Source organism: Triticum dicoccoides, chromosome 3A (assembly GCF_002162155.2).
Source record: "Triticum dicoccoides isolate Atlit2015 ecotype Zavitan chromosome 3A, WEW_v2.0, whole genome shotgun sequence".
NCBI lineage: Eukaryota > Viridiplantae > Streptophyta > Magnoliopsida > Poales > Poaceae > Triticum > Triticum dicoccoides.
The window spans coordinates 42891699-42904961 of record NC_041384.1 but is presented as its reverse complement, the minus strand read 5'-3'; positions in this window follow the sequence as shown (position 1 = coordinate 42904961).

Genomic DNA, 13263 nt, shown 5'->3' with positions numbered 1-13263 from the left:
TCATCTTGGGGGGATGGAGGAGTAGAATCTGTAGAGGCCCTCCGTTTGGAAGGAGCACCTTCATCCGATGCCTTGCTAACTTCCTTCCGCTTTATTGATTTTGAATTGTCAAGTAAAACCGACAAGAAAAAGCAATAAAATTCACTCTTCAGAACTCATTCGTGCATGATACTGACAATCACAACTTTGATGTAAGGCAAACACATGATTCCAGGATGGAATAATACGAAAAACAGGACGGCATGGCATATTCACAACTGTTTGTGTAAACTAAGCAGAAACCATTTCAACAAATAAGAAGCAATGCAAGCTGGACACCACGTGAAATATGCAACCAATATGACTCTGCCAAGTTAAAAGTGTTCCATCATAAATGGCATTTCAACAAATTAGAAGCAGCGCATGCTATAAATCATATCAAAGATGCAACTAATATCACACTGCATATACTGAAGGTATCTCGTCATATTGATTTATGTGGGATACAAAAAAAACAATAGTTTTATGTGAGGGCATGCTTAATAGACAGATGTACTATGTACTAATAACAGGAAGGCATGTCACATTAACAAGTATAATGTATAAACTAAGCAGAATAGCACATGCAATTTAACCAGATTACAATCTAGCCACCATATGCAACATGCAACCACATATCATGCTGCCAAGTTAGAGCAAGCACCTGCGATGCTAGTGTAGGGGAAATGCGGTAATAAGCTATAGAGCTACGTTCACTATCTTCATCTAGCCTTGCTGTTTCTTGAGAATCATGTGGGGAGGCTGACGCTGCATTCTTTAAATGAGGATCTTTTATCACATTAGTCCACTGGCCTGACTGCCTCATCATAAGTGATTGATGAGGGATACACAAGAACATTAGTTTGATGTAAGAACATGGTTAATAGACAGATGTACTAGTATGTACCAAAAAACAGAAAGGTGTGTCATATTCAAAGGTATAGTGTGTAAGCTAAGAAGATGCAATTTAACCAAATTGGAAGCAATACAAGCTAGACATCCGGCTGGAGTGGTGAGCATGATCATCTAGGACCTAAGAGCCTGGTGGGAGGCGGGCTACTTCGTCACCATCGTGGCTTTTTAGTTAGCTTCCAGGTGATGCATGTCTGTGCTGGGCTTGTCACTGGCTCGGCCAGTGCCCTGACTAGCTATTTGTCTTCTAGTGCTCCCGGGATGGTGGTTCATGTAAAAAATACCTTTCCTTATCTTGATAAAGACCGACTTCGGCCTTTCGAATACAAGCTAGACACAATATGCAACATGCAACCACATATTACACCGTGAAGTTAAAGCAAACACCTGGGACGGTGGTTCACGACGAGCGAGATCATCAACTCCAGAGCTACGTTCCTCGTCTCCATCTGCTGACACTACACCCTTTAAAGCCTTGAAATGTTTCTGGCCTAGCCGCGTACCACACTGGAGCGACTTCTCTCTATTCTTTTCTGCTTCTGTCAAGGCAGGGTCTGAAATACTCTTGCATAAAACACAATAGTGAGAGTATGGGTGAAGTGTGTGCAGAACTAGTGCACTGTAAAAGTAGCAGATAGCAGGTGGATGAAAAATAAATGACAGGAGACATATGATAGCTCTACAACATTGCATGGCAAACAAAATTAGATTCTACTTCGTATGATTTTGTAATATATGAGCACAGGAAATGCAGGTACTCCTCCAGCACACCACCACATGTGGTCATATCAAGATAACAGTCGACTGAAAATAAATAGGTCAGTTGATTTTTTAATGAACCGTCTGATCTATAAGGAACGGGCAGATGGCCTTCGTCTACCTCCCGCCAGTCACTGTTGACGATCTTTCTCGAACCGCCAGGGACCACCAGCCAAGACCCCTGCCTCCGCCGCCCCGCCCTCCCCTCGACCTCACACCACCGCCGTGCTTGGCAGCACCCCCAGTCCATCCCTTTAATCCCGGCCGACCTCCAGATCGGGCGCCAGTAGCTCTAGGCCCCACACGCCCCTAAGATAAACACCGAGGCGCTGCTTCCCCGGCGTAATAGGCGGACTAGCGCCTGTTACATCGGGGAATGCTTCCGTTAATTGGGAATTAACTGACCAGGAATTGAAATTCAGGGGGGCGATGGACCTCTAGCTAAGGTGAAATAGTATATGAGGAGAAACCTTGTGCATCGCGAGTTACTAGAAACATCTAGTATCAAGAAGTAGCGGTCAACTAGTGTCTTCTGTGGGATGAATACCGTGCAAGCAGACACGTAAGATTTGCACGAATAAGGGAAGAGGAGTACCATTTTCGGTTGCCGGTGTGGTCGCCTCCACATGTCGCGCCAATCTTCTTCTTTTTGCCGGGGAAACCGATGTTCTGGAGGAGTGTGCAGGCTTGGACGAACAATGGCCAAATTGTTGACTGTGTTGCCGTGGCCATATGTCGGCGGAGGGGAAGCAGATCCGAGGCGGCGAAGGACGGCGTTGCAGGAATAGCTTCGGTGCGGTGGAGGGTGGCGAAGTTGGAGCGGCAGCGGTGAGGCGCAGGACGGCGTGGTTGAACTAGCTCGGGTATGGACGGCTCGGCCTCGGCTTCAACTACTAGCCATGGAGGGCGTTGCGGTTGAGGTTGCGGTGGACGACGACGTTGGGGTATCGGCTCCGGCGTGATGGAGGAGGGCGGCGGTTGATGGGTGGAATGGGGTGGCGGACGGAGGATGCCGGGGTTTCGCGGCTGGTGGAGAGGTAGTTTTCGCGCCCACGGAGTACGAATGGGGAATCGGACGGGTGGGCGGGGGGAGGGGGAGAACCATGTTTCAGTCTGGGACGCGCTTGTTTTTGGATTTTTTGAACAGAAGATGGGACGCGCTTGTTTGAAATTTGGGGAAAGTACAAACTTTGCCCCCCTCTTAAATTTTGGACCTACTGCGGGTCGGGGGTAGGATGGTAATCCCAGGTGTCCCAAATAGTGGGCGGGAGAGATTTCGGCCGCGCGCATGTGTGCTTAGGCGGCCATTGTGTATGAATGTTTTTTGAAGGCGGTTGCGTGGCGTCTAGATGAAACTACAAACCTACCGCAGTTTAGACCTTTGGACGTCGGGCCAGTAGGTTTCACGGGTCGGAGTTATTAGAAAAGTAATTTCCTTGTACTACCAAACATTGGTCTCACGCGGTTTCGGGCGAGTAGAGGCTCTTTTGGTGCTTCGTTCGAAATTTTGAAACACAAGCATTCTCGTTTAGAGTACTCTTGAACTTTGAGGATTGACCTAAATAGACAACATTAAATTTGACCTTGTATGTTTGAAAACCTCATTAGATTATCCGCTTCTTTTTGAAATTTTGACACTTGAAAATCCTATAACTACGATTATTTTGGAATGGAGGAGCTAAATTAGAATCTATTTTGTACACGACTACATTTGCTATTATGTAGGTATGATTTACAAATGCCATGATATCAAATTCAAATAATTGAATGGACTTCATGTTGAATTCGATTTTTTAAAACCACCTTAAGTTGAATTCAAATGTATGCTAGTTCATAGGTAGTTATTTATAATGTTCATTGTGTAACTTCCATATGTATAATGTGCTTTACACACACAACATGAACTATACTCACGTTTGTATTTGATTGCTAAAGCGATGCATTGTCTGGAGTTCAAAATACTAACTATGTGGATCAATTGTGTCGAATAATAACATAGACATGCTCAAATTCGATAGAATCTAGATGTCTGATGGATCAACGACCGTTCCTTACGCGAATTGCAAATATCATGATCCCATCCAAATATTTGGATACAATTTATATCTTTAATCAATGTGTACAGCAGTCTTGTACATGTAGTTTCACTCTCCATCGGTGGTCTCTCACACATGCTCACACAATCTCTCCCGAGGTGTCTTTCTCGCACACATGCTCTCGATATAACCCTCCCTCCCTCTCGTAACCATTTACGACTGTTTTCACTAACCTTTATCACAAGCACTCGCCCTCTCCCAAGCATACACGCGCACTATCCCCATCGACCCTTTCTATATACATAGACCTGCCTATGTGTCTCCTGTACGCACATTATCTTTAGGCCTGTCTCTCACTCATTGTCTCACACCTCTCTTCCTAATCGACGAGTATGATTCTAGCAGAGCATTCTGTAGGATGCCCCATAAAATTAGGTTGGATGAATAGTAATATCAGAGATAAAGGGGTTACCTTAGTCCGAGAACCTAGGGTTACAAATCCTAGCCAGCTTTGTCAGTGGACATAGAGTCCTTCACAATTATGCTATCTTTGTCTTGTACGACTAGTCATCCATGGGTCTCCCTAAATGCGTCACGGGCCAACCAATGTGGCGCAGGACGGAACCGAACGAAGGGCCTCACCTTGACCCACCAGACCTCACGCGGTGACACACCCTCTGCCCCCGCGTCTCGTTATCTTCTCACACCCACACATACCAACACAGACACCACACACAAAAAAATTATTCTCCTGGTGCCTCTATCCACTCCTCCCTTGCATATACACACTCAAGGGAATCTCTCGCCGTGATGTCATATTCATCTCTCTCTCTAGATCACTCTCATTTCTCGTGCTATCTCTCCCAAGCCCCCCCTGCGGGCCCCTCTATCCTTGCCTCTCTCGAATACGTAATACACACACATACCTCTCTAGGCCCTGCCAGATGCATCAACTACACATTCACACATGTTACATCACGTACCCCATTGATCTAAAAAGCCCTCTCTTCACGTTTATTTCGCATACAACATTCCTTTTGAATAAAGTGTGGCCAAACAAATATTTTAGAATTTCTACATATATACAACATTACAAAGTTATATGGAGGAGTATGAACGCTTGCATTGCATGGTGCCCACAATGATATTTATTCCGCACTGATGAATTTTTATATTTTTATACTATATATAAAGTTAGTCATAATAAAGAGAAACGAAGAGCATCTCTCTCTCCATCGCATACCCCCCTCTACGCCCCTTTCACGTACGCACACAAACTATCTCCAGGTCCTCTAAAAGTAAGCCCCCAGCACATTCATTCATGTTTCATCTTTCTCTCGCGATATATACAGTGACTATCATTGTATTTGAAGCAAAAGCATGATATGTACATTGGACTTCAGAATCCACTCATTACGGTCACCATTTACGTTTTGTGGTTATTATACAGTCACGGGCTCACCATACAACTCTGTATTTGCTCAAGACAGGACTAGTTGACCAGTTAAATGCTCCACGTGGCACCTCTAGTGTTGCATCACATTATCTCACTACCATCTGGCCCACCTGTCGGCTTGTATCTAATCTACATCTACACTCTTATAAAATACTAGCAAGATGCCCATGCGTTGCACGGAACATCAAGATGCATTTGTATGAGTAGTTTATCTTCTGGGAGAAAAGAATGAACAAGGGAAGGCCTTATTTGCAAGTGTGGAGAGGGGTGTGGGTATCTTTTTGCAAAATTGCCATAGTTTCCTTCCTATCCGTCGGATATAGATCGGACGGCCTATATTGCAGGATGGCAGGCACACGATCATCACCCACTATGCTTTTTATAAGAGTAGGGATAAAATACACTCTTATAAAAAAACAGAGTTGGTGATGATCATGTGCCTGCCATCCTGCAATATAGGCCGTTCGATTTATATCTGACGGATAGGAAAGAAACAATGACAATTTTGCAAAAAGGTACCCACACACCTCTCCACATTTGCAAATAAGGCCTTCCCTCATTCATCCTTTTCTCTCACAAGATAAACTAGTCATACAAATGCATCTTGATGTTACGTGCAACGCATGGGCATCTTGCTAGTAAGAATGAAAACAAACAACAAAAAAATATTGGACGGTGGTTCGAAGTCATGACCGCGGGCATAGCGGACAAGGTGGCCTTGTATTGGTATGTTGAACCGTCTATTTTAACACACAGGAGCTGGTGTGGTGATTATACACACACGCACGCATGCACGCGAACTGCATGCACGCAACACTCACATGAACACATGCACCCACGCACGCACGCAACACTCACATGTACACACGCAGCCACACATGCACGCAACACTCACACGCACACACACACACATGCATGCACACACCAGTACACCACACGACCAACATACAGTCTCACGCTCAAGTGCTCAACCTACACGTGCATGCTCACACATCAGGCCCTGACAGACACATACACAACCAGGTGATTCTCGCGCACGGGGTGGAGTCTTGTCGCGCCTGCGTAAATTTGTGTTTATCTGAACTTTTCCCTATGCAAACTGATAGGTGGGACCCACTAGGAATGTGGTCAATTTAACTAGTCAACATGGTGCCACACAGACTATTTGGCCGGTCAACAGAGTGCAATCCGATGCTGAACCGTGAGCAAGTGACCGTATAATCACCGCAAAACGTATCTGGTGACCGTAATCAGCTTATTCTGAAGTTCGGTGAACGTATTATGCTTTTCTCTCTGTAGGCCCTCCAATACTACATATCTACACGTTCTCGCATGTTACATCTAACAACTATGCAATATAGCACTACTACTACGCTCTAACACAATAAATCATATGTGTTTTTAGTTTTACTAGATATCATATTGTTACTTAATTATTCAGTTTGCATACATTAAAATTGCCTTTGAAATGTATGGCCAATATCATATACCGCGCGGGAAAAATCCCGCCCTTTCCTATTTAATCGGGTTTGTATCGATGGATCGTGCGAAACAACAAAACTATAGTACTATATACTGTACAAGTGACAATTCACTGGGCTGTCGTGTCGTGTACTCCTCCGTCGTAAGAGTGGAGCGCTCGCTTTCATAAATCTTCTAGTCCCTTTCGCCGACATGTGGGGCATCAAGCTACCGGGTCCACGTGACATACCAGAATACAGTGCAGAGCAGCCGGGGTGAAGCACCCAGTCATGCCGCCGGCGTAGTAATGAGCAATGAGGCATCAAATCACAAAGTTGCACCTTTCCCGCAGTTAAGTTGGAGGGACGAAGTAATAATGCTAAAAAAAGAAGTTGGAGGGACGAAGCAACCATCATTTCACTCATTGTTGAATCCGCTTCTCCCTCATCTTCTTCAAGTTAACCATGTGTTGCTTCTGCCGTTGTTCTGCCTCATGTGGGAAGCGGATCGGCTTGGTGAAGCACTGACACGTGGGACCGCATGTTAGCAAACCGCCAGGACAACGTCCTCTAAAAATAAGAAACCTCCCCCGCCATTCGCGCGGCAAAATCACCTCCTTTTTACTAATCTTGATTCTATAATTTTTTAGATCAATATAATTGAGATTTGTATAGATAGCACACAGGAGCAAAACCAAGTGGTACGGTTAAGGGCATCCACAATGTGTGGCCAAATGTGAAAATAGCTTTTGGCATCGTGGGAACCATTGTGGATGGTGTTGGCAAAGCCAAAAGGATGGAACCGAAGCTCCCTGATTGATTGATTGAAGGAATAGAAAAATGCAACGTCTCTCCTCTTTCTCCCGTGCTTGGACGCATGTACAGTATAGAGGACAGAGTCTACTCCCCTGTCCCTTCTATCACAAATCGAAAAGCAGTGAGGCGTCAAATCACAAAGCACGGACGAAGCAACCATCATTTCACTCTTCGCTGACTCCGCTTCTCCATCGTCTTCTTCGAGAAACCATCTCACCGCACTAAGCTGGACGGATGACGCTATTGTGTACGAGTAGTACTAGTACATTTACGTGTCTTTTGGTTCAACGGACTTCCTGGATGCAAATAAGGCGGTTGTCTCGGCTTGCAGGCGGCACTTGCGAATGACTTACCATGGTCTCCCTCAATGGTGTTCTCCGTCGAACGCACTTCGTCAAACCACAACGTTCAAGATATCGTCGATGTCACCGCAATGGGGATGGAAGTCAAATATAGTTACTACCTCCATTTTTTTGTACACAAGGCCAGTATATAAAAATTACAATTTGGAAAAGGCCACTAACACTAATCGAGGCAAAATTGATGGGGTTTGCCTCATACTAGCAACCAAGGAAATTAATATCCCCTGCATGCATGCGGAAGTGAGAAGGTTGGTTTGCATGGCGCTGCATTAATCAAGCGATGAGGAGTGAGATGGTTAGCTCTTTGGGCTTTGGAGAAAAAAATACGCATTAATTGACACGTGAAACGAGGATTTGTATCGATTAATCCCGCGAAGGAAAACCCTGCCTTTCTTTTTTAACACTAGTACTCCTAGTACGTAGTACTACGTACTTATCCTGTTTGGGTCTAGGCCTTGCATTGCCATACTTCGCCACACATTTTTGCCAAGCTTGCCTAAAGTTTTCAAAATGAAAAGGAGGTACACTTGAGGACGGCTATCGCGGTCGCGCCGCACCCTCACACGGTTGCTCCTGCACGTCGCGGTCGCACCGCACCCTCACATGCACAGTCGCTCATGCACGCCGCAAACCCAACCAAGGGAACACACCCTCACTGACACGTGTTGTCGCATGTGAACAAACTAAACTCAGCCATCCTATCGCTGACACATAATTTTCTTTCATAGAGTATGTTTATCCAACCGCATGTTGGGGAGTATCTGTAGGGCCCGTGCGGTGGTCTGTTGGGGAAGAAGAAGAGGTGAGGAAGAAGGGTTAGGAGATGTAGGATATTCATCCAACCTCCTGAAATGGTAGACTGACCCAAGTCAGGCGACTTGCATAACAATATATGTTTTTACACAGCAAAAGATCCATAAAAACAACAACATAAAGACTATCACTGCTCGCGGAATGAGACGGCCTCGTCGTCTTTGGCTGCCTGCGCGAACCAGCCGTAGCTGCCGACGTGTGTCTCCATACCGTGGTTGTCCTCGGCCTCCAGCTACTCATTCACGCGGAGCGTGAGGGCGCTCTGCACGGACGAGAGCACCGCCCGCTTCAAGTCGAGGACGTCCGGTTCCGCCCGCAGGAGGGCCTCGATGGCAGCGGCATCCGCGCACTCCGCGTCGAGTCGAGCCTTCGCTGTCCGGTTCAAGTCCAGGACATCCGATTCCGCCTGCAGGAGGGCCTCGATGAGAGCGGCATCCACGCGCTCCGTGTCGAGTTGAGCTTGTGTCGCCTGGTTCAAGTCCAGGACGTCTGGTTCCGCCTGCAGGAGGGCCTCGATGGCAGCGGCATCCGCGCGCTCCGCCTCAAGTTAAGCCTCCGCCGCCCGGTTCACATCCATGACATCCGGTTCCGCCTGCAGGAGAGCCTCGATGGCAGTGGCATACGCGCGCTCCACATCGAGTTGAGCCTCTGCCTCCCGGTCCTCCTTTAGTATAGCCAGGTTGAACCGCTGGTCCACCTGCATCATGGGGGACTCGGACGCTGGCACGAAGTCGACGTCCATCGTCTCATACCCATCGAGGGCCTTCTGCGCCGTGACCTCCGCCATGAACATTGGATCGGCTTCCTCCTCCTCGTAGCTTGGCTCCAGAGAATTCAGGGATTGGCCCGCCGCAAGGGGAGCTTGGGAACGGAGGTCTCTGGCGCTGACCAACGTCGTGATTTCTGCGCGGCGATCCGGCGTCAGCATCTTGTAGTACGTGATCTTGTGGTGCACCATGGCTTTCCGGGGAACTAGGGGACGCTTGATGCGGGCTAGGGGGTCGAAAGGTGGGGGAAGGGGCTGGAGATTAGGTGTGGTTTTAGGGCAGTGGCTGGCGTAGGCCGAGCAGCGAAGGTTCTGGTGTGAATAGTGGTTCCGGTGACGACCGGTCAATCGGTTTTGACTGTACATCGCTCTTGTCGCGTTCGCGTTGCAGCCCGACACATTGGACCCTCCACATCACTCACCGAATGGAACGCGCTTCGTCTTGCGTTTTCGCTCGCTTGTGGGACCGCAGTTGAGAGCAAACCAACGTCCCTCCCCCTCCCCCGCCCGCGTCATTTTATGCGGAGTAAATAAAAACAGAGGGAGTATACTACGGATGAGGATCCCCTGACGTGGCCGAACCCATTGAGTAACTGACATGCAGGGCCTAGCAAGCATGGGGTCCGCCAGTAAGTGACCGAAAGGGAGGTAAGGCAGGGATACGTATGTGAAAGGAGCTTCCAATGATATAATTTTCACATTATACATCTCATGTACTATTAATCTTGTCAATAGTCAAATGCGGTTTTGAAAAACGCATTAGAGCATGGTTAATAATATAGCCAGTCGATGGCTATAAGGAACTGCCATGTCATCTATAGCCATCATCTATTATATGCACTCATACAGTAGTGTGGGCTATAAGGTTGGCTATTTCCCGCAAAAAAATAAGGTTGGCTATTGTATTAGTACTTTTTTCCATCTCCTCTCCATCTCTTTCTTCATATTTAGTGTACGTATTTAACTAGGAATGCGTATATAGCTAGGCTCTTGCATGAGAGCTCACTCCCCTTACTTTTTCACATCTCTCTCCTCCACATAGGCCCTATATAAATGGAAGGAGGGAGTACAACTATGAGCACTACATACTCTAGTACAGATGTTGTCAGTACTCCACTAGTACTATTGGACAGGGAGCTTAAAAAAGTTACTATTGGACTGGCTATGCGTGGCAAAATCCTAGTAGGAAGAGCATGCCCGAGAACAAGCACATTCACGTTGTTGAAAACAAATTGGAAACCACCTCGAGTACAAATCTAGGAGTACGTACGAATCTAACAATATTGATTGGGCATTGTTAAATGTTGATACTTTTTTTATCAAAGTAGAGATACTTTGACTACACATAAAACTTATATGTAAAGTAGAAAGGATAGGAGGGAGTATATTGTACGTTCAAAAACGAAATGAACATTGAATACCCTTTATATATGATTTGCGGATGCTATGATCACCGGTTCAAAATTTCAAATCCACCTTAGGTATCACACATGCACCCACTCGTTCTCTCTCGATTTCATCTCAGGGTCCGGAGCTCGATTGAAAGAGGACTAGGGTGGGTACAATACGTTCGTTTCACTTATGAACGTACAATATACTCCCTCTGATCCCCACAGACCCCCCCACGGGTCATCTCTATCATAGAAACAGACCAAACCTTTATCTCCTTGCACGACACGCAATTGATCTCTGAACATCAATCGATCTCGTCAACATGTGTTGGGGCATGAACCGAATGGGATGTCAAAACTAAGATGCAAAGCGACACGTAGTGGAGGCAAAGTGAAACTTCAAACGAACCATTTGTTTGTATGCATGTCAGACAAATTACAAATAAACATTGGAAATACAAGCATGGTCTAGGCCCACATGCGAATGATACTCGACGGAATGTTCAAATGAGGCATGCGGGAGGATGGACTCGACCGGAGGGCGACATGATCGATGGAGAAGAGGGTTGGAGAGGAATGAGAAATAAGGAAATGCCACATGATTATACTTGAACGGCTTAAATAAACAATAAGTTGTCTCGCTTGGCCTACATAGTGAAAGGCCTAATGCGCAACGCGGAGCACTGACGCTCGAATATGGCCGGGAAAACAGGGAAACCGACATGTGGGGCACACCTGTCGGGACGATGTTGCGCAAACTAGTCCAATGGAGGAGCTGGCCCACGACCTCCTCGCCACCGGCAACCGTTCATGTGGGTCGTGGGGGCCAACAACGTGGCGCAGCTCCAGCACCGCCTCTGGACATGGCGACCGCGGTGAGCGACACGCTCATCGTTGCTAGACACGGTCAGTTTCAGTGTGCCGAGGGTGGCGTTAGTGCTGTGGCACGACCAATAGTATGTTTGGTTTGTGCCCAAGGTTGCCCCATCAAAGCATTGGGTAGCCAAAATTTTTGTTGAGGTTTTGGCTGCCCATGATTTGGCCGACATCGGCAAGAAAAATGAACTAGAGTTGGCTAGAGTTCATTGGCATGCCAAAAAAATGGCAACCATCCAAACAAAGACCAATCTTTGGGTCATGACCAAAATTTTGGTAAGGTGCACTTTGGCCACAATCCAAACACACCCCAACACCCGGCTCGTCGAGGATGCACGGGGCGCCGGGACGCGTCCGCAGAGTGGTGTAGCGCAGCCAACTGCATCCTCACGACCTTAGACCATGCCGGGTCGTCTTGCTTTTTCAATGACATGCGTCGATTGCATGTGAGCAAAGGGCATTTCCAACGTTGCCACGACCACAGCTGACTACCCTGGCACACCAAAAACCCTTGTCCCTCACACTGTCACGCGGTGCGTTCCCAGCCGGCGCTAGCTGCCTGCGTTCATGCCGTCCGTCTGTATGCCGTCGTTAAGAGGCTCGGTGCCCGAGAAACCAACTCCGGCGACTTAATGATGCACCAGGATGCTTGGCCTCATTGGAATGCACTACTTAAAGCGGCAACGCCCAGCTAACCTCCACACCATAGCGCATCGTCCTCCTACCTGGCACCACATCCACCATGACCGCAAGCACGAACGCTCTGCAGGAGAGCTTGTCTTTGGGGATGGAGCTCGAGGTCGCTGCCCTTGCTCAAGTCGCCGCACAAGCGGTGGCCACGCTAGCGGCTGACGATGGGAGCACTGTCAGCCACGCGTCCTACTTGCCACCGTCGAACGTCTGGCACCGCCGAGGTTGGGGACTCCTCCGAGGATGAGTAGGGCACGGGAGGCGGCAGGGCATGGTGTGCCAACTGGCCGGTCCATCTCCCGTTTTCTACTTTTCCTCGACGAAGACCGCACCTTCACTTCACGGGTCTTGAACCCCGCCCCCGTACATGGAGATCGTAGATGGAGGACGTTGGTTTCCGCCGTAGAATAGGTTTAGGGTCGGGTCTCTTTTATTTTTCTGTCCTATAAAAGTTCGAAATGTAATGAAAATCTGCCGTGTTTGTATTAATCTCGGTCGGTGTATATGAACTTTCACAATAATATAGTATATTGTAGGAGTACTAGCAAGATGCCCGTGCGTTGCACAGAAGATCAAGATGTTGTGGGAGAAAAGGATGAACGAGGGAAGGCCTTATCTGCAAATGCACATTCACGCATTTCACATCTACGGGAACCTACGAAAGGGTTAACGTAAATTGCCTCTCTCTCTACTCCCCTGATTTTCATGGTGGTGGGCCCCTCCCCCCCCCCAATCTACAATCAACAGCTCACACATTTCACATTATGTTAATTACGTAACTGGGATTACATAGGTGTAGCATTACTCATCCTAAAAACCCAAGTAAGCCAACCTCCCAGCATATCGCGCGGGAAAAGACCTGGCCGCGCCGTTTTAGTCGGGATTACTACTAGTAGTATCGATGGATC